Source organism: Phyllobates terribilis, unplaced genomic scaffold (assembly GCF_046119375.1).
Source record: "Phyllobates terribilis strain yellow unplaced genomic scaffold, ASM4611937v1 Scaffold_1024__1_contigs__length_465996, whole genome shotgun sequence".
Taxonomy (NCBI): Eukaryota; Metazoa; Chordata; class Amphibia; order Anura; family Dendrobatidae; genus Phyllobates; species Phyllobates terribilis.
This window is the reverse complement of record NW_027363784.1, coordinates 195,930-223,014: the sequence shown is the minus strand read 5'-3', so window position 1 is coordinate 223,014 and position 27,085 is coordinate 195,930. Positions and strand designations below refer to the sequence as shown.

The 27,085-nt window shown below is 43.4% G+C and overlaps 15 non-coding genes across 15 annotated transcripts; all 15 read left to right on the top strand.

Annotated features, from left to right (window-relative positions):
* The first annotated feature begins 193 nt into the window (after nt 1-193).
* LOC141241738 (U2 spliceosomal RNA) lies at nt 194-384 on the top strand. The gene has a single exon (XR_012306436.1). It is a non-coding gene; the product is annotated as a U2 spliceosomal RNA (small nuclear RNA).
* A 1,109-nt stretch (nt 385-1,493) lies between these two features.
* Nucleotides 1,494-1,684, top strand: LOC141241737 (U2 spliceosomal RNA). The gene has a single exon (XR_012306435.1). It is a non-coding gene; the product is annotated as a U2 spliceosomal RNA (small nuclear RNA).
* Nucleotides 1,685-2,799: 1,115 nt separating this feature from the next.
* LOC141241736 (U2 spliceosomal RNA) lies at nt 2,800-2,990 on the top strand. Its single transcript, XR_012306434.1, has one exon. It is a non-coding gene; the product is annotated as a U2 spliceosomal RNA (small nuclear RNA).
* A 1,118-nt stretch (nt 2,991-4,108) lies between these two features.
* On the top strand, nt 4,109-4,299 carry LOC141241735 (U2 spliceosomal RNA). Its single transcript, XR_012306433.1, has one exon. It is a non-coding gene; the product is annotated as a U2 spliceosomal RNA (small nuclear RNA).
* A 1,118-nt stretch (nt 4,300-5,417) lies between these two features.
* On the top strand, nt 5,418-5,608 carry LOC141241734 (U2 spliceosomal RNA). Its single transcript, XR_012306432.1, has one exon. It is a non-coding gene; the product is annotated as a U2 spliceosomal RNA (small nuclear RNA).
* Nucleotides 5,609-7,605: 1,997 nt separating this feature from the next.
* LOC141241893 (U2 spliceosomal RNA) lies at nt 7,606-7,789 on the top strand. The gene has a single exon (XR_012306584.1). It is a non-coding gene; the product is annotated as a U2 spliceosomal RNA (small nuclear RNA).
* Nucleotides 7,790-10,641: 2,852 nt separating this feature from the next.
* On the top strand, nt 10,642-10,829 carry LOC141241900 (U2 spliceosomal RNA). The gene has a single exon (XR_012306587.1). It is a non-coding gene; the product is annotated as a U2 spliceosomal RNA (small nuclear RNA).
* A 1,115-nt stretch (nt 10,830-11,944) lies between these two features.
* On the top strand, nt 11,945-12,135 carry LOC141241692 (U2 spliceosomal RNA). Its single transcript, XR_012306393.1, has one exon. It is a non-coding gene; the product is annotated as a U2 spliceosomal RNA (small nuclear RNA).
* A 1,115-nt stretch (nt 12,136-13,250) lies between these two features.
* LOC141241871 (U2 spliceosomal RNA) lies at nt 13,251-13,441 on the top strand. The gene has a single exon (XR_012306564.1). It is a non-coding gene; the product is annotated as a U2 spliceosomal RNA (small nuclear RNA).
* A 1,118-nt stretch (nt 13,442-14,559) lies between these two features.
* Nucleotides 14,560-14,750, top strand: LOC141241733 (U2 spliceosomal RNA). Its single transcript, XR_012306431.1, has one exon. It is a non-coding gene; the product is annotated as a U2 spliceosomal RNA (small nuclear RNA).
* Nucleotides 14,751-15,865: 1,115 nt separating this feature from the next.
* LOC141241732 (U2 spliceosomal RNA) lies at nt 15,866-16,056 on the top strand. Its single transcript, XR_012306430.1, has one exon. It is a non-coding gene; the product is annotated as a U2 spliceosomal RNA (small nuclear RNA).
* A 1,115-nt stretch (nt 16,057-17,171) lies between these two features.
* On the top strand, nt 17,172-17,362 carry LOC141241731 (U2 spliceosomal RNA). Its single transcript, XR_012306429.1, has one exon. It is a non-coding gene; the product is annotated as a U2 spliceosomal RNA (small nuclear RNA).
* Nucleotides 17,363-18,474: 1,112 nt separating this feature from the next.
* Nucleotides 18,475-18,665, top strand: LOC141241730 (U2 spliceosomal RNA). The gene has a single exon (XR_012306428.1). It is a non-coding gene; the product is annotated as a U2 spliceosomal RNA (small nuclear RNA).
* A 1,115-nt stretch (nt 18,666-19,780) lies between these two features.
* Nucleotides 19,781-19,971, top strand: LOC141241728 (U2 spliceosomal RNA). The gene has a single exon (XR_012306427.1). It is a non-coding gene; the product is annotated as a U2 spliceosomal RNA (small nuclear RNA).
* Nucleotides 19,972-21,086: 1,115 nt separating this feature from the next.
* Nucleotides 21,087-21,277, top strand: LOC141241726 (U2 spliceosomal RNA). The gene has a single exon (XR_012306425.1). It is a non-coding gene; the product is annotated as a U2 spliceosomal RNA (small nuclear RNA).
* The last annotated feature ends 5,808 nt before the right edge of the window (nt 21,278-27,085 follow it).

Genomic DNA, 27,085 nt, shown 5'->3' with positions numbered 1-27,085 from the left:
CTGTGTTTAAAGAGGTGGAGTTATGCAGATCTAAAACGCGTGGATTGCAGCAGCAGCAAGCCGAAAAGTGCAGGCATGTAAGGGATCTAGAGGTTGACAACATGTCTTCTTAACGGGAGTCCAGGAGCTCATCTCCACAAATGGACTTTTCAGGATCCTTGGGTGGCTCCGTAGTTTGAAACCAATTCTGGTTATCGCTTCTCGGCCTTTTGGCTAAGATCAAGTGTAGTATCTGTTCTTATCAGTTTAATATCTGATACGTCCCCTATCTGGGGACCATATATTAAATGGATTTTTAGAACAGGGAGATGGAAAAAGAGCTTGCTCTGTCCACTCCACGCATTGACCTGGTATTGCAGTATCTCCAGGACCGGTGCACCCCTTCTTTAATGCAGTTTCTAAAATCAGAAAGAATTGAATTCAATGTTTTTTGTTCATTTTGCTTGTTTGTTGGATTTTGGGATGGACTCTTTGGCTTTGCTTTTCTTCTCCTCATTGGATTTTTCATGTTCAAAGTTGCAAAAGCCAGATTACAAGCTCATTTTGGTTCAACTTCAGCAACTGTGCATTGCATTGCCATGTAATGTGATGCAATGCTATCTTTCTAGCTCTCCCTTTTTACTTCCTTTTGGATAAACAGACATATTAGGCAAGCATTTTGGAGCTTTCACCTAAATAACTACAGGTGGTGAGATAAGCTGCACAATATAATTGACCTTTCAGTATATTGTTGCACACACACCATCTATTTAGCAAATGCCCTTGTTATCAACAGCAGCCTTTTAAACTCACCTGAGCTAACAGGTATGTGCGCTGGTTACTCTGCTGCGCTTAAAATTTCTTTTTTGGTTTGCTACAATGCCTTTTCTGAAACGTTGTCTCCTTCTGCTGGAACACTGACTTCTTTCATTTAATGCCTGCAGACTATAAAAGAGAACCCAACCCAAAAAGTTTGGTTGATTAGTCTGTGGCATTCTGTTAAACTGTTGCTTATGGCGGTCTCTGTGAGCTTCTCAGCGACATTCAGCCAGCCAGGTATCCTGCCTGCAGTAGATGGAATGTGGCAATGGAACGCTGGCTGCGCGTGTCATAATAGGCTCTGAGCCTTTATATACCTGTGCACAGCAGCAGCCACCTTCAGTCTGCTGCTGGACAGCCAGCAGCAGCAGGAGAGGTATGTAATCAGGAGCCCTCCTGCTAAGGGTAGACAGCTGCTCGTTCCACCCCACCCCCCGCCTTAATTGGTTCTCCTCCCTTCCAACGGTGTTGAGGCGGGTGGGAACAGCAGGGGGTGAAGGTGCTGTGTTTAAAGAGGTGGAGTTATGCAGATCTAAAACGCGTGGATTGCAGCAGCAGCAAGCCGAAAAGTGCAGGCATGTAAGGGATCTAGAGGTTGACAACATGTCTTCTTAACGGGAGTCCAGGAGCTCATCTCCACAAATGGACTTTTCAGGATCCTTGGGTGGCTCCGTAGTTTGAAACCAATTCTGGTTATCGCTTCTCGGCCTTTTGGCTAAGATCAAGTGTAGTATCTGTTCTTATCAGTTTAATATCTGATACGTCCCCTATCTGGGGACCATATATTAAATGGATTTTTAGAACAGGGAGATGGAAAAAGAGCTTGCTCTGTCCACTCCACGCATTGACCTGGTATTGCAGTATCTCCAGGACCGGTGCACCCCTTCTTTAATGCAGTTTCTAAAATCAGAAAGAATTGAATTCAATGTTTTTTGTTCATTTTGCTTGTTTGTCGGATTTTGGGATGGACTCTTTGGCTTTGCTTTTCTTCTCCTCATTGGATTTTTCATGTTCAAAGTTGCAGAAGCCAGATTACAAGCTCATTTTGGTTCAACTTCAGCAACTGTGCATTGCATTGCCATGTAATGTGATGCAATGCTATCTTTCTAGCTCTCCCTTTTTACTTCCTTTTGGATAAACAGACATATTAGGCAAGCATTTTGGAGCTTTCACCTAAATAACTACAGGTGGTGAGATAAGCTGCACAATATAATTGACCTTTCAGTATATTGTTGCACACACACCATCTATTTAGCAAATGCCCTTGTTATCAACAGCAGCCTTTTAAACTCACCTGAGCTAACAGGTATGTGCGCTGGTTACTCTGCTGCGCTTAAAATTTCTTTTTTGGTTTGCTACAATGCCTTTTCTGAAACGTTGTCTCCTTCTGCTGGAACACTGACTTCTTTCATTTAATGCCTGCAGACTATAAAAGAGAACCCAACCCAAAAAGTTTGGTTGATTAGTCTGTGGCATTCTGTTAAACTGTTGCTTATGGCGGTCTCTGTGAGCTTCTCAGCGACATTCAGCCAGCCAGGTATCCTGCCTGCAGTAGATGGAATGTGGCAATGGAACGCTGGCTGCGCGTGTCATAATAGGCTCTGAGCCTTTATATACCTGTGCACAGCAGCAGCCACCTTCAGTCTGCTGCTGGACAGCCAGCAGCAGCAGCAGCAGGAGAGGTATGTAATCAGGAGCCCTCCTGCTAAGGGTAGACAGCTGCTCGTTCCACCCCACCCCCCGCCTTAATTGGTTCTCCTCCCTTCCAACGGTGTTGAGGCGGGTGGGAACAGCAGGGGGTGAAGGTGCTGTGTTTAAAGAGGTGGAGTTATGCAGATCTAAAACGCGTGGATTGCAGCAGCAGCAAGCCGAAAAGTGCAGGCATGTAAGGGATCTAGAGGTTGACAACATGTCTTCTTAACGGGAGTCCAGGAGCTCATCTCCACAAATGGACTTTTCAGGATCCTTGGGTGGCTCCGTAGTTTGAAACCAATTCTGGTTATCGCTTCTCGGCCTTTTGGCTAAGATCAAGTGTAGTATCTGTTCTTATCAGTTTAATATCTGATACGTCCCCTATCTGGGGACCATATATTAAATGGATTTTTAGAACAGGGAGATGGAAAAAGAGCTTGCTCTGTCCACTCCACGCATTGACCTGGTATTGCAGTATCTCCAGGACCGGTGCACCCCTTCTTTAATGCAGTTTCTAAAATCAGAAAGAATTGAATTCAATGTTTTTTGTTCATTTTGCTTGTTTGTTGGATTTTGGGATGGACTCTTTGGCTTTGCTTTTCTTCTCCTCATTGGATTTTTCATGTTCAAAGTTGCAGAAGCCAGATTACAAGCTCATTTTGGTTCAACTTCAGCAACTGTGCATTGCATTGCCATGTAATGTGATGCAATGCTATCTTTCTAGCTCTCCCTTTTTACTTCCTTTTGGATAAACAGACATATTAGGCAAGCATTTTGGAGCTTTCACCTAAATAACTACAGGTGGTGAGATAAGCTGCACAATATAATTGACCTTTCAGTATATTGTTGCACACACACCATCTATTTAGCAAATGCCCTTGTTATCAACAGCAGCCTTTTAAACTCACCTGAGCTAACAGGTATGTGCGCTGGTTACTCTGCTGCGCTTAAAATTTCTTTTTTGGTTTGCTACAATGCCTTTTCTGAAACGTTGTCTCCTTCTGCTGGAACACTGACTTCTTTCATTTAATGCCTGCAGACTATAAAAGAGAACCCAACCCAAAAAGTTTGGTTGATTAGTCTGTGGCATTCTGTTAAACTGTTGCTTATGGCGGTCTCTGTGAGCTTCTCAGCGACATTCAGCCAGCCAGGTATCCTGCCTGCAGTAGATGGAATGTGGCAATGGAACGCTGGCTGCGTGTGTCATAATAGGCTCTGAGCCTTTATATACCTGTGCACAGCAGCAGCCACCTTCAGTCTGCTGCTGGACAGCCAGCAGCAGCAGCAGCAGCAGGAGAGGTATGTAATCAGGAGCCCTCCTGCTAAGGGTAGACAGCTGCTCGTTCCACCCCACCCCCCGCCTTAATTGGTTCTCCTCCCTTCCAACGGTGTTGAGGCGGGTGGGAACAGCAGGGGGTGAAGGTGCTGTGTTTAAAGAGGTGGAGTTATGCAGATCTAAAACGCGTGGATTGCAGCAGCAGCAAGCCGAAAAGTGCAGGCATGTAAGGGATCTAGAGGTTGACAACATGTCTTCTTAACGGGAGTCCAGGAGCTCATCTCCACAAATGGACTTTTCAGGATCCTTGGGTGGCTCCGTAGTTTGAAACCAATTCTGGTTATCGCTTCTCGGCCTTTTGGCTAAGATCAAGTGTAGTATCTGTTCTTATCAGTTTAATATCTGATACGTCCCCTATCTGGGGACCATATATTAAATGGATTTTTAGAACAGGGAGATGGAAAAAGAGCTTGCTCTGTCCACTCCACGCATTGACCTGGTATTGCAGTATCTCCAGGACCGGTGCACCCCTTCTTTAATGCAGTTTCTAAAATCAGAAAGAATTGAATTCAATGTTTTTTGTTCATTTTGCTTGTTTGTCGGATTTTGGGATGGACTCTTTGGCTTTGCTTTTCTTCTCCTCATTGGATTTTTCATGTTCAAAGTTGCAGAAGCCAGATTACAAGCTCATTTTGGTTCAACTTCAGCAACTGTGCATTGCATTGCCATGTAATGTGATGCAATGCTATCTTTCTAGCTCTCCCTTTTTACTTCCTTTTGGATAAACAGACATATTAGGCAAGCATTTTGGAGCTTTCACCTAAATAACTACAGGTGGTGAGATAAGCTGCACAATATAATTGACCTTTCAGTATATTGTTGCACACACACCATCTATTTAGCAAATGCCCTTGTTATCAACAGCAGCCTTTTAAACTCACCTGAGCTAACAGGTATGTGCGCTGGTTACTCTGCTGCGCTTAAAATTTCTTTTTTGGTTTGCTACAATGCCTTTTCTGAAACGTTGTCTCCTTCTGCTGGAACACTGACTTCTTTCATTTAATGCCTGCAGACTATAAAAGAGAACCCAACCCAAAAAGTTTGGTTGATTAGTCTGTGGCATTCTGTTAAACTGTTGCTTATGGCGGTCTCTGTGAGCTTCTCAGCGACATTCAGCCAGCCAGGTATCCTGCCTGCAGTAGATGGAATGTGGCAATGGAACGCTGGCTGCGCGTGTCATAATAGGCTCTGAGCCTTTATATACCTGTGCACAGCAGCAGCCACCTTCAGTCTGCTGCTGGACAGCCAGCAGCAGCAGCAGCAGCAGGAGAGGTATGTAATCAGGAGCCCTCCTGCTAAGGGTAGACAGCTGCTCGTTCCACCCCACCCCCCGCCTTAATTGGTTCTCCTCCCTTCCAACGGTGTTGAGGCGGGTGGGAACAGCAGGGGGTGAAGGTGCTGTGTTTAAAGAGGTGGAGTTATGCAGATCTAAAACGCGTGGATTGCAGCAGCAGCAAGCCGAAAAGTGCAGGCATGTAAGGGATCTAGAGGTTGACAACATGTCTTCTTAACGGGAGTCCAGGAGCTCATCTCCACAAATGGACTTTTCAGGATCCTTGGGTGGCTCCGTAGTTTGAAACCAATTCTGGTTATCGCTTCTCGGCCTTTTGGCTAAGATCAAGTGTAGTATCTGTTCTTATCAGTTTAATATCTGATACGTCCCCTATCTGGGGACCATATATTAAATGGATTTTTAGAACAGGGAGATGGAAAAAGAGCTTGCTCTGTCCACTCCACGCATTGACCTGGTATTGCAGTATCTCCAGGACCGGTGCACCCCTTCTTTAATGCAGTTTCTAAAATCAGAAAGAATTGAATTCAATGTTTTTTGTTCATTTTGCTTGTTTGTCGGATTTTGGGATGGACTCTTTGGCTTTGCTTTTCTTCTCCTCATTGGATTTTTCATGTTCAAAGTTGCAGAAGCCAGATTACAAGCTCATTTTGGTTCAACTTCAGCAACTGTGCATTGCATTGCCATGTAATGTGATGCAATGCTATCTTTCTAGCTCTCCCTTTTTACTTCCTTTTGGATAAACAGACATATTAGGCAAGCATTTTGGAGCTTTCACCTAAATAACTACAGGTGGTGAGATAAGCTGCACAATATAATTGACCTTTCAGTATATTGTTGCACACACACCATCTATTTAGCAAATGCCCTTGTTATCAACAGCAGCCTTTTAAACTCACCTGAGCTAACAGGTATGTGCGCTGGTTACTCTGCTGCGCTTAAAATTTCTTTTTTGGTTTGCTACAATGCCTTTTCTGAAACGTTGTCTCCTTCTGCTGGAACACTGACTTCTTTCATTTAATGCCTGCAGACTATAAAAGAGAACCCAACCCAAAAAGTTTGGTTGATTAGTCTGTGGCATTCTGTTAAACTGTTGCTTATGGCGGTCTCTGTGAGCTTCTCAGCGACATTCAGCCAGCCAGGTATCCTGCCTGCAGTAGATGGAATGTGGCAATGGAACGCTGGCTGCGCGTGTCATAATAGGCTCTGAGCCTTTATATACCTGTGCACAGCAGCAGCCACCTTCAGTCTGCTGCTGGACAGCCAGCAGCAGCAGCAGCAGGAGAGGTATGTAATCAGGAGCCCTCCTGCTAAGGGTAGACAGCTGCTCGTTCCACCCCACCCCCCGCCTTAATTGGTTCTCCTCCCTTCCAACGGTGTTGAGGCGGGTGGGAACAGCAGGGGGTGAAGGTGCTGTGTTTAAAGAGGTGGAGTTATGCAGATCTAAAACGCGTGGATTGCAGCAGCAGCAAGCCGAAAAGTGCAGGCATGTAAGGGATCTAGAGGTTGACAACATGTCTTCTTAACGGGAGTCCAGGAGCTCATCTCCACAAATGGACTTTTCAGGATCCTTGGGTGGCTCCGTAGTTTGAAACCAATTCTGGTTATCGCTTCTCGGCCTTTTGGCTAAGATCAGGTGTAGTATATTTCGAAAAGGCGGTTTTGGATGTTGACCGCCCTAGTAGATTGATACATTATGCACACTGGGGTTTAGGCGCTTGTTAGTATGCCAGGTGGCTAATATAGCCATCTGGTGGAAAGCATGGCCCCCCAGGATCGACGCCATTGGGCCGGGGAAGATCGAAAGCCCGAAGTGTGAAGTGCCCCAGGAGTGGTGACCCTGGGGTGCCTTAACTCACTGGGATTGGGAACCCCACTTGAGTTTATGGCACATTTGCACAAGCACTTCAAATTTTCTTTCTTCGCACACACCCTTATTCCGGGCCTTCTGGCCTTAGGATGGGGAATTTTTCAATTCCCGGTCGAAGGTCCGGGCAGTATTATACTGTGAAACCTTCACTATTTATTTAATTTCTTTGTCACTGTGTGTCCACTTATTCACGTGTGTCACGTCCTACTAGGACTTTGTCGGGATGCGGTTCCCTTACGGGTTCCTCTCTTGGCAGGTCTAGGGGGGGAGTGTGTGGCCATCAGGTTCCGCTCCCCCCTGAACCCCCCCTGGCTCTCCTCTTTTGGGAGGAGAGCTTTGTTGGCTCCCCTCTTCCGGGAGGGGAGCACAGTCTTTGGCTCCCAGTGCCTTGCTCGGGTGAGAACTCGGGCAGGTGCTGGGGGTAAGATTGGGTCGCCTCTGGCTTCGGCTGGAGGTGGCTTTTTGTCCCTGTTCCTCGCTGTGGCCTTTTGGCTCGGAGGGACGGGGAATGGTTTGGGGGACCCTTCTCCTTTTGGAGAGGGTTTCAAGAAGACCAGCATCCTAGTGCACTTTTTTTGTGGCACTTGTCACTTTTTTAAGCGCACTCGGGTTTTGTACACGAATTCGGGCTTTCGATAAAATAAAAAAATCTGTTCTTATCAGTTTAATATCTGATACGTCCCCTATCTGGGGACCATATATTAAATGGATTTTTAGAACAGGGAGATGGAAAAAGAGCTTGCTCTGTCCACTCCACGCATTGACCTGGTATTGCAGTATCTCCAGGACCGGTGCACCCCTTCTTTAATGCAGTTTCTAAAATCAGAAAGAATTGAATTCAATGTTTTTTGTTCATTTTGCTTGTTTGTCGGATTTTGGGATGGACTCTTTGGCTTTGCTTTTCTTCTCCTCATTGGATTTTTCATGTTCAAAGTTGCAGAAGCCAGATTACAAGCTCATTTTGGTTCAACTTCAGCAACTGTGCATTGCATTGCCATGTAATGTGATGCAATGCTATCTTTCTAGCTCTCCCTTTTTACTTCCTTTTGGATAAACAGACATATTAGGCAAGCATTTTGGAGCTTTCACCTAAATAACTACAGGTGGTGAGATAAGCTGCACAATATAATTGACCTTTCAGTATATTGTTGCACACACACCATCTATTTAGCAAATGCCCTTGTTATCAACAGCAGCCTTTTAAACTCACCTTTTAAACAGGTATGTGCGCTGGTTACTCTGCTGCGCTTAAAATTTCTTTTTTGGTTTGCTACAATGCCTTTTCTGAAACGTTGTCTCCTTCTGCTGGAACACTGACTTCTTTCATTTAATGCCTGCAGACTATAAAAGAGAACCCAACCCAAAAAGTTTGGTTGATTAGTCTGTGGCATTCTGTTAAACTGTTGCTTATGGCGGTCTCTGTGAGCTTCTCAGCGACATTCAGCCAGCCAGGTATCCTGCCTGCAGTAGATGGAATGTGGCAATGGAACGCTGGCTGCGCGTGTCATAATAGGCTCTGAGCCTTTATATACCTGTGCACAGCAGCAGCCACCTTCAGTCTGCTGCTGGACAGCCAGCAGCAGCAGCAGCAGGAGAGGTATGTAATCAGGAGCCCTCCTGCTAAGGGTAGACAGCTGCTCGTTCCACCCCACCCCCCGCCTTAATTGGTTCTCCTCCCTTCCAACGGTGTTGAGGCGGGTGGGAACAGCAGGGGGTGAAGGTGCTGTGTTTAAAGAGGTGGAGTTATGCAGATCTAAAACGCGTGGATTGCAGCAGCAGCAAGCCGAAAAGTGCAGGCATGTAAGGGATCTAGAGGTTGACAACATGTCTTCTTAACGGGAGTCCAGGAGCTCATCTCCACAAATGGACTTTTCAGGATCCTTGGGTGGCTCCGTAGTTTGAAACCAATTCTGGTTATCGCTTCTCGGCCTTTTGGCTAAGATCAAGTGCAGTGATCTAGTGGCTGCTGCCTTGGTCTTGGCTGAGAGGTGCTCGGGGTACCCGGCTCCTTGGCCTGGGGGGATCGCTCTGTTTTTCAGCAGGGCTTCACCTCCCTGCTGCTATTAGGGAGTCGGATTAGTCCCCGGGCAACGGGAGGCGATCATCTACCTGGCACTTCGGTGTTGAAGGTTTCTATTGAGAAGAGGAGAACCTGTTTGTGAAGAAGATGTCTGCAGCATCACATGAAGGAGAGGAAGATCATGTGCCTGAATTCGCTAAGGTGCAGAATTCTATTCGTTTGGTTGTTCAGGAGAACTTTCGAGATCAAAAGGATTTTAGGTATGTGATGAGTTAAGTTCTTGTGGATCTTTTTGGTTTGAAGACAGAAGAAGTGTTGGCGATAATGGACTACCCCAGGAGGGGTGTTTATGATATAGTTTTTGTTGACAAAGTTTTTTTTGAAGGATATCTAAGGAAAATGACTGCAAGCCAGGATAAAAGAATGGAGGGGATAAGTGTAATGCCACACTTCCCCGTTAGAGATAAATGGATCATTGTTAAAATGTACTCTCCATTGGTGGACGAAGAGGATGTTCTTACATTTTTGGAGTTTTTTTGTTTGTCAGTAACACCAAAAGGGAAGATTTATAATGAATTTGGTTTTTGGACTTCGAAGTGGAAATTTTTGGTCCGTTTCAAAGAAGATGAGCAGGGGACTGTGTTGCTTCCCCCAGCTAGGTTTAAGTTGGGTAATATAAATGGTGATATTTTTTTCAGTGGTATACCCACTTTTTGTCGAGTTTGTCGTCAATACAGGCATGGAAAGGAAAATTGTTCGGGTGGTGTATGTGGTTTTTGCAAAAAAGGTGATCATGAGTCAAAGGATTGTAAAGATCGGAGGAAGTGCAACTTGTGTCAGGAAGATACGCATGTTTTTAAGAATTGCCCAAAGAGGAAAAGAAATAAAGAGAAGGAGGTAGTGGTTAAAAAGGTTTTGGTAGAGAGAAAGGAGGAAAGTGTAGAAAAGGTGTTGGTGGTAAAGGGAAAAGAAAGCAAACCTGTAGGAGTGCAGAGGGAGATGGAGAAAACAAGAGTAGATTGGGGGGATAGGGTAGAGAGTGAAATGGGAGGTGTAAGTCAGGGAACTGGCCGTGGTAAGGTTAAAAAGCAAGAAAAGAGAAAGGAACAGGAAGTGGAGGTGGCAATGGAAGAAAATATAGTTGTTTTTCAACAACCTATGTTTATAAAGAATGCAGAATATTTTAACCGGTTGTACCGTAAGTTGTATGATGAGAAACGTTTGGACTATCTTATAGAGAATGTTAGGAAAGAACTAATAAGAGATAAAAATGTTTTTTGTGTGAAATATAGAATACCAGATGGTGTATCGAAACAAGTTTTTTCAGCATCAAGGGTTGAAGATTTGTCCCTTAAGGTTCTGAGTTGGGTTGGGGTTCATGCTTTTGATAATGGTTACAAGTATTTTACTTGATGTTATTACTGTTGTTAATACAGTTATAATTTAATTTTTATTTTTTTGGTATCCATTCAGGTTCTGAAACATTTCTTTCTTTGTAAGTATTGTTGTATTTTTGTATTTTTTTTTTCTGACATTAAAAGTACCAAAACCTGATGATGATTTAAGTTGGAGTCCACGTCTTTTCTCCCTTTGGGGAGAAGAGGACTGTGGAGTGGACTTTAATTTTAACCTGAATAGGTTTTTAAAAAAAAAAAAAAAAAAAAAAAAATCTGTTCTTATCAGTTTAATATCTGATACGTCCCCTATCTGGGGACCATATATTAAATGGATTTTTAGAACAGGGAGATGGAAAAAGAGCTTGCTCTGTCCACTCCACGCATTGACCTGGTATTGCAGTATCTCCAGGACCGGTGCACCCCTTCTTTAATGCAGTTTCTAAAATCAGAAAGAATTGAATTCAATGTTTTTTGTTCATTTTGCTTGTTTGTCGGATTTTGGGATGGACTCTTTGGCTTTGCTTTTCTTCTCCTCATTGGATTTTTCATGTTCAAAGTTGCAGAAGCCAGATTACAAGCTCATTTTGGTTCAACTTCAGCAACTGTGCATTGCATTGCCATGTAATGTGATGCAATGCTATCTTTCTAGCTCTCCCTTTTTACTTCCTTTTGGATAAACAGACATATTAGGCAAGCATTTTGGAGCTTTCACCTAAATAACTACAGGTGGTGAGATAAGCTGCACAATATAATTGACCTTTCAGTATATTGTTGCACACACACCATCTATTTAGCAAATGCCCTTGTTATCAACAGCAGCCTTTTAAACTCACCTGAGCTAACAGGTATGTGCGCTGGTTACTCTGCTGCGCTTAAAATTTCTTTTTTGGTTTGCTACAATGCCTTTTCTGAAACGTTGTCTCCTTCTGCTGGAACACTGACTTCTTTCATTTAATGCCTGCAGACTATAAAAGAGAACCCAACCCAAAAAGTTTGGTTGATTAGTCTGTGGCATTCTGTTAAACTGTTGCTTATGGCGGTCTCTGTGAGCTTCTCAGCGACATTCAGCCAGCCAGGTATCCTGCCTGCAGTAGATGGAATGTGGCAATGGAACGCTGGCTGCGCGTGTCATAATAGGCTCTGAGCCTTTATATACCTGTGCACAGCAGCAGCCACCTTCAGTCTGCTGCTGGACAGCCAGCAGCAGCAGCAGCAGGAGAGGTATGTAATCAGGAGCCCTCCTGCTAAGGGTAGACAGCTGCTCGTTCCACCCCACCCCCCGCCTTAATTGGTTCTCCTCCCTTCCAACGGTGTTGAGGCGGGTGGGAACAGCAGGGGGTGAAGGTGCTGTGTTTAAAGAGGTGGAGTTATGCAGATCTAAAACGCGTGGATTGCAGCAGCAGCAAGCCGAAAAGTGCAGGCATGTAAGGGATCTAGAGGTTGACAACATGTCTTCTTAACGGGAGTCCAGGAGCTCATCTCCACAAATGGACTTTTCAGGATCCTTGGGTGGCTCCGTAGTTTGAAACCAATTCTGGTTATCGCTTCTCGGCCTTTTGGCTAAGATCAAGTGTAGTATCTGTTCTTATCAGTTTAATATCTGATACGTCCCCTATCTGGGGACCATATATTAAATGGATTTTTAGAACAGGGAGATGGAAAAAGAGCTTGCTCTGTCCACTCCACGCATTGACCTGGTATTGCAGTATCTCCAGGAGCGGTGCACCCCTTCTTTAATGCAGTTTCTAAAATCAGAAAGAATTGAATTCAATGTTTTTTGTTCATTTTGCTTGTTTGTCGGATTTTGGGATGGACTCTTTGGCTTTGCTTTTCTTCTCCTCATTGGATTTTTCATGTTCAAAGTTGCAGAAGCCAGATTACAAGCTCATTTTGGTTCAACTTCAACAACTGTGCATTGCATTGCCATGTAATGTGATGCAATGCTATCTTTCTAGCTCTCCCTTTTTACTTCCTTTTGGATAAACAGACATATTAGGCAAGCATTTTGGAGCTTTCACCTAAATAACTACAGGTGGTGAGATAAGCTGCACAATATAATTGACCTTTCAGTATATTGTTGCACACACACCATCTATTTAGCAAATGCCCTTGTTATCAACAGCAGCCTTTTAAACTCACCTGAGCTAACAGGTATGTGCGCTGGTTACTCTGCTGCGCTTAAAATTTCTTTTTTGGTTTGCTACAATGCCTTTTCTGAAACGTTGTCTCCTTCTGCTGGAACACTGACTTCTTTCATTTAATGCCTGCAGACTATAAAAGAGAACCCAACCCAAAAAGTTTGGTTGATTAGTCTGTGGCATTCTGTTAAACTGTTGCTTATGGCGGTCTCTGTGAGCTTCTCAGCGACATTCAGCCAGCCAGGTATCCTGCCTGCAGTAGATGGAATGTGGCAATGGAACGCTGGCTGCGCGTGTCATAATAGGCTCTGAGCCTTTATATACCTGTGCACAGCAGCAGCCACCTTCAGTCTGCTGCTGGACAGCCAGCAGCAGCAGCAGCAGGAGAGGTATGTAATCAGGAGCCCTCCTGCTAAGGGTAGACAGCTGCTCGTTCCACCCCACCCCCCGCCTTAATTGGTTCTCCTCCCTTCCAACGGTGTTGAGGCGGGTGGGAACAGCAGGGGGTGAAGGTGCTGTGTTTAAAGAGGTGGAGTTATGCAGATCTAAAACGCGTGGATTGCAGCAGCAGCAAGCCGAAAAGTGCAGGCATGTAAGGGATCTAGAGGTTGACAACATGTCTTCTTAACGGGAGTCCAGGAGCTCATCTCCACAAATGGACTTTTCAGGATCCTTGGGTGGCTCCGTAGTTTGAAACCAATTCTGGTTATCGCTTCTCGGCCTTTTGGCTAAGATCAAGTGTAGTATCTGTTCTTATCAGTTTAATATCTGATACGTCCCCTATCTGGGGACCATATATTAAATGGATTTTTAGAACAGAGAGATGGAAAAAGAGCTTGCTCTGTCCACTCCACGCATTGACCTGGTATTGCAGTATCTCCAGGACCGGTGCACCCCTTCTTTAATGCAGTTTCTAAAATCAGAAAGAATTGAATTCAATGTTTTTTGTTCATTTTGCTTGTTTGTCGGATTTTGGGATGGACTCTTTGGCTTTGCTTTTCTTCTCCTCATTGGATTTTTCATGTTCAAAGTTGCAGAAGCCAGATTACAAGCTCATTTTGGTTCAACTTCAGCAACTGTGCATTGCATTGCCATGTAATGTGATGCAATGCTATCTTTCTAGCTCTCCCTTTTTACTTCCTTTTGGATAAACAGACATATTAGGCAAGCATTTTGGAGCTTTCACCTAAATAACTACAGGTGGTGAGATAAGCTGCACAATATAATTGACCTTTCAGTATATTGTTGCACACACACCATCTATTTAGCAAATGCCCTTGTTATCAACAGCAGCCTTTTAAACTCACCTGAGCTAACAGGTATGTGCGCTGGTTACTCTGCTGCGCTTAAAATTTCTTTTTTGGTTTGCTACAATGCCTTTTCTGAAACGTTGTCTCCTTCTGCTGGAACACTGACTTCTTTCATTTAATGCCTGCAGACTATAAAAGAGAACCCAACCCAAAAAGTTTGGTTGATTAGTCTGTGGCATTCTGTTAAACTGTTGCTTATGGCGGTCTCTGTGAGCTTCTCAGCGACATTCAGCCAGCCAGGTATCCTGCCTGCAGTAGATGGAATGTGGCAATGGAACGCTGGCTGCGCGTGTCATAATAGGCTCTGAGCCTTTATATACCTGTGCACAGCAGCAGCCACCTTCAGTCTGCTGCTGGACAGCCAGCAGCAGCAGCAGCAGCAGGAGAGGTATGTAATCAGGAGCCCTCCTGCTAAGGGTAGACAGCTGCTCGTTCCACCCCACCCCCCGCCTTAATTGGTTCTCCTCCCTTCCAACGGTGTTGAGGCGGGTGGGAACAGCAGGGGGTGAAGGTGCTGTGTTTAAAGAGGTGGAGTTATGCAGATCTAAAACGCGTGGATTGCAGCAGCAGCAAGCCGAAAAGTGCAGGCATGTAAGGGATCTAGAGGTTGACAACATGTCTTCTTAACGGGAGTCCAGGAGCTCATCTCCACAAATGGACTTTTCAGGATCCTTGGGTGGCTCCGTAGTTTGAAACCAATTCTGGTTATCGCTTCTCGGCCTTTTGGCTAAGATCAAGTGTAGTATCTGTTCTTATCAGTTTAATATCTGATACGTCCCCTATCTGGGGACCATATATTAAATGGATTTTTAGAACAGGGAGATGGAAAAAGAGCTTGCTCTGTCCACTCCACGCATTGACCTGGTATTGCAGTATCTCCAGGACCGGTGCACCCCTTCTTTAATGCAGTTTCTAAAATCAGAAAGAATTGAATTCAATGTTTTTTGTTCATTTTGCTTGTTTGTCGGATTTTGGGATGGACTCTTTGGCTTTGCTTTTCTTCTCCTCATTGGATTTTTCATGTTCAAAGTTGCAGAAGCCAGATTACAAGCTCATTTTGGTTCAACTTCAGCAACTGTGCATTGCATTGCCATGTAATGTGATGCAATGCTATCTTTCTAGCTCTCCCTTTTTACTTCCTTTTGGATAAACAGACATATTAGGCAAGCATTTTGGAGCTTTCACCTAAATAACTACAGGTGGTGAGATAAGCTGCACAATATAATTGACCTTTCAGTATATTGTTGCACACACACCATCAATTTAGCAAATGCCCTTGTTATCAACAGCAGCCTTTTAAACTCACCTGAGCTAACAGGTATGTGCGCTGGTTACTCTGCTGCGCTTAAAATTTCTTTTTTGGTTTGCTACAATGCCTTTTCTGAAACGTTGTCTCCTTCTGCTGGAACACTGACTTCTTTCATTTAATGCCTGCAGACTATAAAAGAGAACCCAACCCAAAAAGTTTGGTTGATTAGTCTGTGGCATTCTGTTAAACTGTTGCTTATGGCGGTCTCTGTGAGCTTCTCAGCGACATTCAGCCAGCCAGGTATCCTGCCTGCAGTAGATGGAATGTGGCAATGGAACGCTGGCTGCGCGTGTCATAATAGGCTCTGAGCCTTTATATACCTGTGCACAGCAGCAGCCACCTTCAGTCTGCTGCTGGACAGCCAGCAGCAGCAGCAGCAGGAGAGGTATGTAATCAGGAGCCCTCCTGCTAAGGGTAGACAGCTGCTCGTTCCACCCCACACCCCGCCTTAATTGGTTCTCCTCCCTTCCAACGGTGTTGAGGCGGGTGGGAACAGCAGGGGGTGAAGGTGCTGTGTTTAAAGAGGTGGAGTTATGCAGATCTAAAACGCGTGGATTGCAGCAGCAGCAAGCCGAAAAGTGCAGGCATGTAAGGGATCTAGAGGTTGACAACATGTCTTCTTAACGGGAGTCAAGGAGCTCATCTCCACAAATGGACTTTTCAGGATCCTTGGGTGGCTCCGTAGTTTGAAACCAATTCTGGTTATCGCTTCTCGGCCTTTTGGCTAAGATCAAGTGTAGTATCTGTTCTTATCAGTTTAATATCTGATACGTCCCCTATCTGGGGACCATATATTAAATGGATTTTTAGAACAGGGAGATGGAAAAAGAGCTTGCTCTGTCCACTCCACGCATTGACCTGGTATTGCAGTATCTCCAGGACCGGTGCACCCCTTCTTTAATGCAGTTTCTAAAATCAGAAAGAATTGAATTCAATGTTTTTTGTTCATTTTGCTTGTTTGTCGGATTTTGGGATGGACTCTTTGGCTTTGCTTTTCTTCTCCTCATTGGATTTTTCATGTTCAAAGTTGCAGAAGCCAGATTACAAGCTCATTTTGGTTCAACTTCAGCAACTGTGCATTGCATTGCCATGTAATGTGATGCAATGCTATCTTTCTAGCTCTCCCTTTTTACTTCCTTTTGGATAAACAGACATATTAGGCAAGCATTTTGGAGCTTTCACCTAAATAACTACAGGTGGTGAGATAAGCTGCACAATATAATTGACCTTTCAGTATATTGTTGCACACACACCATCAATTTAGCAAATGCCCTTGTTATCAACAGCAGCCTTTTAAACTCACCTGAGCTAACAGGTATGTGCGCTGGTTACTCTGCTGCGCTTAAAATTTCTTTTTTGGTTTGCTACAATGCCTTTTCTGAAACGTTGTCTCCTTCTGCTGGAACACTGACTTCTTTCATTTAATGCCTGCAGACTATAAAAGAGAACCCAACCCAAAAAGTTTGGTTGATTAGTCTGTGGCATTCTGTTAAACTGTTGCTTATGGCGGTCTCTGTGAGCTTCTCAGCGACATTCAGCCAGCCAGGTATCCTGCCTGCAGTAGATGGAATGTGGCAATGGAACGCTGGCTGCGCGTGTCATAATAGGCTCTGAGCCTTTATATACCTGTGCACAGCAGCAGCCACCTTCAGTCTGCTGCTGGACAGCCAGCAGCAGCAGCAGCAGGAGAGGTATGTAATCAGGAGCCCTCCTGCTAACGGTAGACAGCTGCTCGTTCCACCCCACACCCCGCCTTAATTGGTTCTCCTCCCTTCCAACGGTGTTGAGGCGGGTGGGAACAGCAGGGGGTGAAGGTGCTGTGTTTAAAGAGGTGGAGTTATGCAGATCTAAAACGCGTGGATTGCAGCAGCAGCAAGCCGAAAAGTGCAGGCATGTAAGGGATCTAGAGGTTGACAACATGTCTTCTTAACGGGAGTCCAGGAGCTCATCTCCACAAATGGACTTTTCAGGATCCTTGGGTGGCTCCGTAGTTTGAAACCAATTCTGGTTATCGCTTCTCGGCCTTTTGGCTAAGATCAAGTGTAGTATCTGTTCTTATCAGTTTAATATCTGATACGTCCCCTATCTGGGGACCATATATTAAATGGATTTTTAGAACAGGGAGATGGAAAAAGAGCTTGCTCTGTCCACTCCACGCATTGACCTGGTATTGCAGTATCTCCAGGACCGGTGCACCCCTTCTTTAATGCAGTTTCTAAAATCAGAAAGAATTGAATTCAATGTTTTTTGTTCATTTTGCTTGTTTGTCGGATTTTGGGATGGACTCTTTGGCTTTGCTTTTCTTCTCCTCATTGGATTTTTCATGTTCAAAGTTGCAGAAGCCAGATTACAAGCTCATTTTGGTTCAACTTCAGCAACTGTGCATTGCATTGCCATGTAATGTGATGCAATGCTATCTTTCTAGCTCTCCCTTTTTACTTCCTTTTGGATAAACAGACATATTAGGCAAACATTTTGGAGCTTTCACCTAAATAACTACAGGTGGTGAGATAAGCTGCACAATATAATTGACCTTTCAGTATATTGTTGCACACACACCATCTATTTAGCAAATGCCCTTGTTATCAACAGCAGCCTTTTAAACTCACCTGAGCTAACAGGTATGTGCGCTGGTTACTCTGCTGCGCTTAAAATTTCTTTTTTGGTTTGCTACAATGCCTTTTCTGAAACGTTGTCTCCTTCTGCTGGAACACTGACTTCTTTCATTTAATGCCTGCAGACTATAAAAGAGAACCCAACCCAAAAAGTTTGGTTGATTAGTCTGTGGCATTCTGTTAAACTGTTGCTTATGGCGGTCTCTGTGAGCTTCTCAGCGACATTCAGCCAGCCAGGTATCCTGCCTGCAGTAGATGGAATGTGGCAATGGAACGCTGGCTGCGCGTGTCATAATAGGCTCTGAGCCTTTATATACCTGTGCACAGCAGCAGCCACCTTCAGTCTGCTGCTGGACAGCCAGCAGCAGCAGCAGGAGAGGTATGTAATCAGGAGCCCTCCTGCTAAGGGTAGACAGCTGCTCGTTCCACCCCACCCCCCGCCTTAATTGGTTCTCCTCCCTTCCAACGGTGTTGAGGCGGGTGGGAACAGCAGGGGGTGAAGGTGCTGTGTTTAAAGAGGTGGAGTTATGCAGATCTAAAACGCGTGGATTGCAGCAGCAGCAAGCCGAAAAGTGCAGGCATGTAAGGGATCTAGAGGTTGACAACATGTCTTCTTAACGGGAGTCCAGGAGCTCATCTCCACAAATGGACTTTTCAGGATCCTTGGGTGGCTCCGTAGTTTGAAACCAATTCTGGTTATCGCTTCTCGGCCTTTTGGCTAAGATCAAGTGTAGTATCTGTTCTTATCAGTTTAATATCTGATACGTCCCCTATCTGGGGACCATATATTAAATGGATTTTTAGAACAGGGAGATGGAAAAAGAGCTTGCTCTGTCCACTCCACGCATTGACCTGGTATTGCAGTATCTCCAGGACCGGTGCACCCCTTCTTTAATGCAGTTTCTAAAATCAGAAAAAATTGAATTCAATGTTTTTTGTTCATTTTGCTTGTTTGTCGGATTTTGGGATGGACTCTTTGGCTTTGCTTTTCTTCTCCTCATTGGATTTTTCATGTTCAAAGTTGCAGAAGCCAGATTACAAGCTCATTTTGGTTCAACTTCAGCAACTGTGCATTGCATTGCCATGTAATGTGATGCAATGCTATCTTTCTAGCTCTCCCTTTTTACTTCCTTTTGGATAAACAGACATATTAGGCAAGCATTTTGGAGCTTTCACCTAAATAACTACAGGTGGTGAGATAAGCTGCACAATATAATTGACCTTTCAGTATATTGTTGCACACACACCATCTATTTAGCAAATGCCCTTGTTATCAACAGCAGCCTTTTAAACTCACCTGAGCTAACAGGTATGTGCGCTGGTTACTCTGCTGCGCTTAAAATTTCTTTTTTGGTTTGCTACAATGCCTTTTCTGAAACGTTGTCTCCTTCTGCTGGAACACTGACTTCTTTCATTTAATGCCTGCAGACTATAAAAGAGAACCCAACCCAAAAAGTTTGGTTGATTAGTCTGTGGCATTCTGTTAAACTGTTGCTTATGGCGGTCTCTGTGAGCTTCTCAGCGACATTCAGCCAGCCAGGTATCCTGCCTGCAGTAGATGGAATGTGGCAATGGAACGCTGGCTGCGCGTGTCATAATAGGCTCTGAGCCTTTATATACCTGTGCACAGCAGCAGCCACCTTCAGTCTGCTGCTGGACAGCCAGCAGCAGCAGCAGCAGGAGAGGTATGTAATCAGGAGCCCTCCTGCTAAGGGTAGACAGCTGCTCGTTCCACCCCACCCCCCGCCTTAATTGGTTCTCCTCCCTTCCAACGGTGTTGAGGCGGGTGGGAACAGCAGGGGGTGAAGGTGCTGTGTTTAAAGAGGTGGAGTTATGCAGATCTAAAACGCGTGGATTGCAGCAGCAGCAAGCCGAAAAGTGCAGGCATGTAAGGGATCTAGAGGTTGACAACATGTCTTCTTAACGGGAGTCCAGGAGCTCATCTCCACAAATGGACTTTTCAGGATCCTTGGGTGGCTCCGTAGTTTGAAACCAATTCTGGTTATCGCTTCTCGGCCTTTTGGCTAAGATCAAGTGTAGTATCTGTTCTTATCAGTTTAATATCTGATACGTCCCCTATCTGGGGACCATATATTAAATGGATTTTTAGAACAGGGAGATGGAAAAAGAGCTTGCTCTGTCCACTCCACGCATTGACCTGGTATTGCAGTATCTCCAGGACCGGTGCACCCCTTCTTTAATGCAGTTTCTAAAATCAGAAAGAATTGAATTCAATGTTTTTTGTTCATTTTGCTTGTTTGTCGGATTTTGGGATGGACTCTTTGGCTTTGCTTTTCTTCTCCTCATTGGATTTTTCATGTTCAAAGTTGCAGAAGCCAGATTACAAGCTCATTTTGGTTCAACTTCAGCAACTGTGCATTGCATTGCCATGTAATGTGATGCAATGCTATCTTTCTAGCTCTCCCTTTTTACTTCCTTTTGGATAAACAGACATATTAGGCAAGCATTTTGGAGCTTTCACCTAAATAACTACAGGTGGTGAGATAAGCTGCACAATATAATTGACCTTTCAGTATATTGTTGCACACACACCATCTATTTAGCAAATGCCCTTGTTATCAACAGCAGCCTTTTAAACTCACCTGAGCTAACAGGTATGTGCGCTGGTTACTCTGCTGCGCTTAAAATTTCTTTTTTGGTTTGCTACAATGCCTTTTCTGAAACGTTGTCTCCTTCTGCTGGAACACTGACTTCTTTCATTTAATGCCTGCAGACTATAAAAGAGAACCCAACCCAAAAAGTTTGGTTGATTAGTCTGTGGCATTCTGTTAAACTGTTGCTTATGGCGGTCTCTGTGAGCTTCTCAGCGACATTCAGCCAGCCAGGTATCCTGCCTGCAGTAGATGGAATGTGGCAATGGAACGCTGGCTGCGCGTGTCATAATAGGCTCTGAGCCTTTATATACCTGTGCACAGCAGCAGCCACCTTCAGTCTGCTGCTGGACAGCCAGCAGCAGCAGCAGCAGGAGAGGTATGTAATCAGGAGCCCTCCTGCTAAGGGTAGACAGCTGCTCGTTCCACCCCACCCCCCGCCTTAATTGGTTCTCCTCCCTTCCAACGGTGTTGAGGCGGGTGGGAACAGCAGGGGGTGAAGGTGCTGTGTTTAAAGAGGTGGAGTTATGCAGATCTAAAACGCGTGGATTGCAGCAGCAGCAAGCCGAAAAGTGCAGGCATGTAAGGGATCTAGAGGTTGACAACATGTCTTCTTAACGGGAGTCCAGGAGCTCATCTCCACAAATGGACTTTTCAGGATCCTTGGGTGGCTCCGTAGTTTGAAACCAATTCTGGTTATCGCTTCTCGGCCTTTTGGCTAAGATCAAGTGTAGTATCTGTTCTTATCAGTTTAATATCTGATACGTCCCCTATCTGGGGACCATATATTAAATGGATTTTTAGAACAGGGAGATGGAAAAAGAGCTTGCTCTGTCCACTCCACGCATTGACCTGGTATTGCAGTATCTCCAGGACCGGTGCACCCCTTCTTTAATGCAGTTTCTAAAATCAGAAAGAATTGAATTCAATGTTTTTTGTTCATTTTGCTTGTTTGTCGGATTTTGGGATGGACTCTTTGGCTTTGCTTTTCTTCTCCTCATTGGATTTTTCATGTTCAAAGTTGCAGAAGCCAGATTACAAGCTCATTTTGGTTCAACTTCAGCAACTGTGCATTGCATTGCCATGTAATGTGATGCAATGCTATCTTTCTAGCTCTCCCTTTTTACTTCCTTTTGGATAAACAGACATATTAGGCAAGCATTTTGGAGCTTTCACCTAAATAACTACAGGTGGTGAGGTAAGCTGCACAATATAATTGAACTTTCAGTATATTGTTGCACACACACCATCTATTTAGCAAATGCCCTTGTTATCAACAGCAGCCTTTTAAACTCACCTGAGCTAACAGGTATGTGCGCTGGTTACTCTGCTGCGCTTAAAATTTCTTTTTTGGTTTGCTACAATGCCTTTTCTGAAACGTTGTCTCCTTCTGCTGGAACACTGACTTCTTTCATTTAATGCCTGCAGACTATAAAAGAGAACCCAACCCAAAAAGTTTGGTTGATTAGTCTGTGGCATTCTGTTAAACTGTTGCTTATGGCGGTCTCTGTGAGCTTCTCAGCGACATTCAGCCAGCCAGGTATCCTGCCTGCAGTAGATGGAATGTGGCAATGGAACGCTGGCTGCGCGTGTCATAATAGGCTCTGAGCCTTTATATACCTGTGCACAGCAGCAGCCACCTTCAGTCTGCTGCTGGACAGCCAGCAGCAGCAGCAGCAGGAGAGGTATGTAATCAGGAGCCCTCCTGCTAAGGGTAGACAGCTGCTCGTTCCACCCCACCCCCCGCCTTAATTGGTTCTCCTCCCTTCCAACGGTGTTGAGGCGGGTGGGAACAGCAGGGGGTGAAGGTGCTGTGTTTAAAGAGGTGGAGTTATGCAGATCTAAAACGCGTGGATTGGAGCAGCAGCAAGCCGAAAAGTGCAGGCATGTAAGGGATCTAGAGGTTGACAACATGTCTTCTTAACGGGAGTCCAGGAGCTCATCTCCACAAATGGACTTTTCAGGATCCTTGGGTGGCTCCGTAGTTTGAAACCAATTCTGGTTATCGCTTCTCGGCCTTTTGGCACGATCTGTAGTGGGTTGTGACATTGGGCTGAAGGTTACTGTGGTGGCAGAACCGATTCTTGGCCTTTGGAGATATCCAGTGCTGCTTTTGGGAATCGGTGCTAAAGCTGCAGTGCCTTTTCTTTACGGAGGACGGTGTGTTGGAGGGAGGACGAACTTCGTGGAGGCTGCGATCCGTGTGTGATATTTTCCTTGGTATCTGGAAAAGAAGAGGAAAATCATGGAGACAAGGAGAAACCCTGGAGGAAGGAAGGAGAATCAAGCAAGCAACCCGAATGATTATTTCTCGGAGGAGCATCCGCTGAAGGACACCATCAGGTTCGTGGTTGCTCCTGACCACCGGCAGGTGAAAGATTCTCAATTTATTTTCAATGTTATTTGTAAGCTCTTGAAGATCGACAAGGAGCATCTTTTTTGCTTTCAATCTTTTTTTTCTCGAGGACTTTATGATGTTACGCTTAATAAAGCCTCGCAGTGTGAAAGTGCCTACGCTCTTTATGAAGTAAATAAAGAGAAGGTAGAGCTGGAGGGGGTGAAAGTAATCCCCTCTTTTCAGTTTTCAATGAAAGTACTGACGATTCATTTGTTTAGTCCATTTATTACAGACTCTGAGGTTGAAAGTTACCTATCAATGTATTGTGACAAAATCATCCCTAAGAGACGCGGGGAAACACAGTTTGGAGTGTGGAACGGGAAACGTGTGTATGTGGTATCATTTAGGAAGAACCCGAATGAGGAGGGGGGCGTGTCCAGACCTCCGCCGCAGGTTTATATCAACCATAGCCGCGGTTATTTATTCTTCCCAGGGATGCCACACTACTGCCGTGTGTGTAAAAAATATGGACATCTGGATGCAGAATGTAACAAGTGTTTTAGTTGCATGGGTACTCCTCACCAGATGGATGAGTGCCCTAAAAATAAGAAAAAGGATGTAGAGGAGATGGACACATCGCCTGAAGAACAGCAACAAGAAGCTAAAGACGATGTGGAAGCAGGCATTGCTGCTGAAGAGGAAAAAGGGGAAGAGGAGAAAGAAAGGAGTGAGAAGGAGGAGACAGAAAGAAAGAGAAAAGAGGAAGAGGAGGGACGGGCAATGAAGGAGAAGAAGAAGGAGGAACGGGTTAAAAAATCACAAGAAGAAGAGGAAAGGAAGTTGGAAGAAAGGAAGAGAAAGAAGGAAGAGGAAAAACAGAAGAGGATAGAGGACATAGAAAAAAGGGCCATGGAGATAAAGAAACAGATGGAAAGGAAAAAGAGAGAAGAGCAGAAGAAAGAAGATAAGAAGAAAGAAGATAAGAATGAAAAGAAGAAGATAGAAGAACAGAAGAAAGAAGATCAGAAGAGAGAAGAGAAGAGTCAAATGTTGCAAGAAATTTCTCCACTAAGTAAAGGGAGTAGTTGTGGAGGGGAAAGTGATATTCCAGAAGTAGTGGAGTCCACTCCTACTAATTCCCTGTCGCAGAGCTTACCTTGCGCGCAGGTACAAATGGACTGCACAGAAAAATCTCTAAAAAGAAGTGTGGATAGAAGTGATAATGAAGGAATACCATGTGGTGGGAAAGTAAAGGCATTAGAAGCAACAAGTCTGCTGGGGAGTGTGTCATCTTCGGATGTATCAGATCTGGAGGTAGACCCATCTTCTCCGGCAGTAGAGAATGAGGGCGGAGGGAAGAGCCCTGCACTAAATGTTAGAAGATGATCCGCTCAATGTCCCTGAATGTTCAGGGGTTTAACGACCTATATAAGAGAACTGCTTTATATGATTTTTTAAATAATGAAAATATTGATTTTATCTTTCTACAAGAATGTAATTTGACAAAAAAAATAAGCTATGAATATTTACAGGGTATATGGAAGGGTAACTTATGCTTTTCTGGTGGGAACGAGTCAAAAAGTGATGGTGTGGGGTTTTTATGCTCTAAAGATTGGGAGATTGTAAATTATGAAGAGATATACCCTGGGAGGATTTTAAGAATTGATGTGCAGAAAAATGGGAAGAAAGTGAGGTGTTTTAATGTGTATGCAAATGCAGAAAAAGCCTTGAGATTACATTTGTTTGAACTGTTGCAGCTGTTTTTACCTGGAGTAGATCCATTAGTTTTAGGTGGGGATTTTAATTGTCATTTAAAAAATGTAAAAGATGGGTCAGCTTCATGTCTTAGAAATATTTTAACAGCTTTTAATCTTAAAGATACATGGGCATTAGATGGACAAAAAAAGGAGCATGAAGTCACTTGGGTGGGGAGAGGTGTTTCATCCAGAATAGATTATATTTTTATATCTCAAGCCCTAACATGCTCAGGTTTTAAAACGCATTCAACACCTTTTTCAGATCATAAAATAATAGAATGTAGTTTTAAAATAGAATCAGATGTGGATAAAAGACCGTCACACTGGAAATTTAATGTATCCCTACTACAAGACGAGGTGGTTATGGAAGGTTTTAAAAAGCTGTATGAAAAACTGAAGCTAAAAAAAACGTTTTTTAAATCTATTTTTAATTGGTGGGATTTTGTCAAGAAGGAGGTAAAAATATTTTTTATTAAAGAAGGAAAGAAGAAAGCTGCTGCAAAACGTATTTTTTATAATGATCTTAATGCTAAACTGCAATGTTTTTTTCACCTCGAAAATAACGGATGTGATCTGCAGGAGGCGATCCGAACAACAAAAGAAAAGATCCAAAACTGCCTGAAAGAAAAAGGTAAAGAAATTATTTTTAATTCCCGAGTAAAAGTTTTAGACGAGGATGAAAAATGCACAAAATTCTTTTTTAAAAAAATATGTGACAAGAAGGATTATATGAAGGTTTTGGAAGGAGAAACAAGTTTGGAGGGGAAGAAGATGAAAGCAAAAGAATTTTATGATGATTTATTTTCTGTTAAAAACACGGATGTGTCTCTAAAAAAACATTTTTTAGAAGGACTGGAAAAAAATTTTAATGCGGAAGATAAATCTTTTTTAATAGGGAATTTTACTAAAGAGGAAGTTTTTAATACAATTAATACGCTACAAAATAACAAAACGCCGGGAGCAGATGGACTACCTGTTGAATTTTACAAGTGTTTATGGGAGATCATGGGTGAGGATTTTTATGAAGTAATTTTAGAAGCAGAAGCATCTTTTAGTGTCCCAGAGTCGTGGTGGGAGGGTCTTATTGTTTTATTATTTAAGAAAGGAAATAAAGAACTGATTAAAAATTGGAGACCAATAACCCTTTTAAATACGGACTGTAAGGTATATGCAAAGTTACTAGCAAATAGATTAAAAAAGGTAATCGGCTCAGTAATAGAAGTGGATCAGACGTGTGCAGTGCCAAATCGGAGAATCAGCGACTCATTGATTTTAATCAGGGATGTTTTATGGGATGTTTTAGACAGAAAACAAAAGCTTGCTCTAATTACTTTGGATTTTGAAAAAGCGTACGATAGAGTTGCCCATGATTTTTTATTTGCAGTTTTAGAGAAAATGGGATGCCCGGATGTTTTTAGCAAACGTATTAAATCTCTTTACAAATCATGTTTTAGCAAAATATCTATTAATGGTTTTTTATCTGATAATGTAAAAATAAACTGTGGCGTTAAACAGGGGTGTCCCTTATCCCCTATTCTTTTTATTTGTGCAATTGAACCACTTTTAGCAGCTTTTAGGAGAGATAAGGTAATCAATGGTTTTTTTATTCCCGGGAGTTGCAATGAACAAGTTAAAGTGGTGGCATATATGGATGATGTGACGGTTTTAGTTAAAGACACTAGAAGCATGAACAGAGCCATAAGAACAGTGGATTGGTTTGGGGGCGCATCGGGTTTTAAAATTAACATGGAAAAATCTGGTATTTTAACTGTTGGTGATTTTATTGTAGATTCTGAGTGTAAATTAACAAGAATGAATGAAGTAAAAATTTTAGGTATTTATTTCTCAGAGTCAGGTGGTAATGTAAGAAATTGGGAGTCTCTGCTGGAAAGAGTTAAGAAAAAGATTACTTTCTGGCAGTTGAGAGATCTTACCCTGGAAGGAAAAATTTTAATTATTAGACAGGTTTTACTCCCAATGTTTTTATATGTCTCAACAGTTTTTATCCCCCAAAATAATATCATGAAGAGAGTTATTAAGGTATGTTTTAATTTTTTATGGAGATCCAAGATGGAAAGAGTAAAGAGAGAGGAGATATATAAATCAAAGAAAAAAGGTGGGAAAGGTTTTCCGGATATTAGGTCCTTTTTATATGCAAAGTATGTAGCGAACTGTGTATGCACTTTATTAGGACCAGGCTCTAAGCTAAAGTTGTTTTCTATATATAATTTAGGTTTCTATATTAGAAATTATAAATGGTTGGAGATGTCTCTAAATAGGCCTTATAGGTTTTTACCTCCAGGAAATTATATTGTTTTAGAAAAAATTTTAAGAGATTTTAAACTTAAGATGGTCGAAATAAATGTTCTTAAATGCCATAAAAAAATCCTAAAAATCCTGGAAGAGAGAATAGGTATCAGTCCTGTGGAACATTTTTCATTCAAAATTGTGGAAAGAATCTGGATGAATGTAAATTATAGTGTGTTATCTAATGAACACAGGGATTTACTCTGGTGTATAGTAAAAGACTGCCTGCCAACCCGTGAGTTCCAACACAGGCGTGGGTTGGTAAGATCTGAAGTGTGCCCAAGATCCAGGTGTG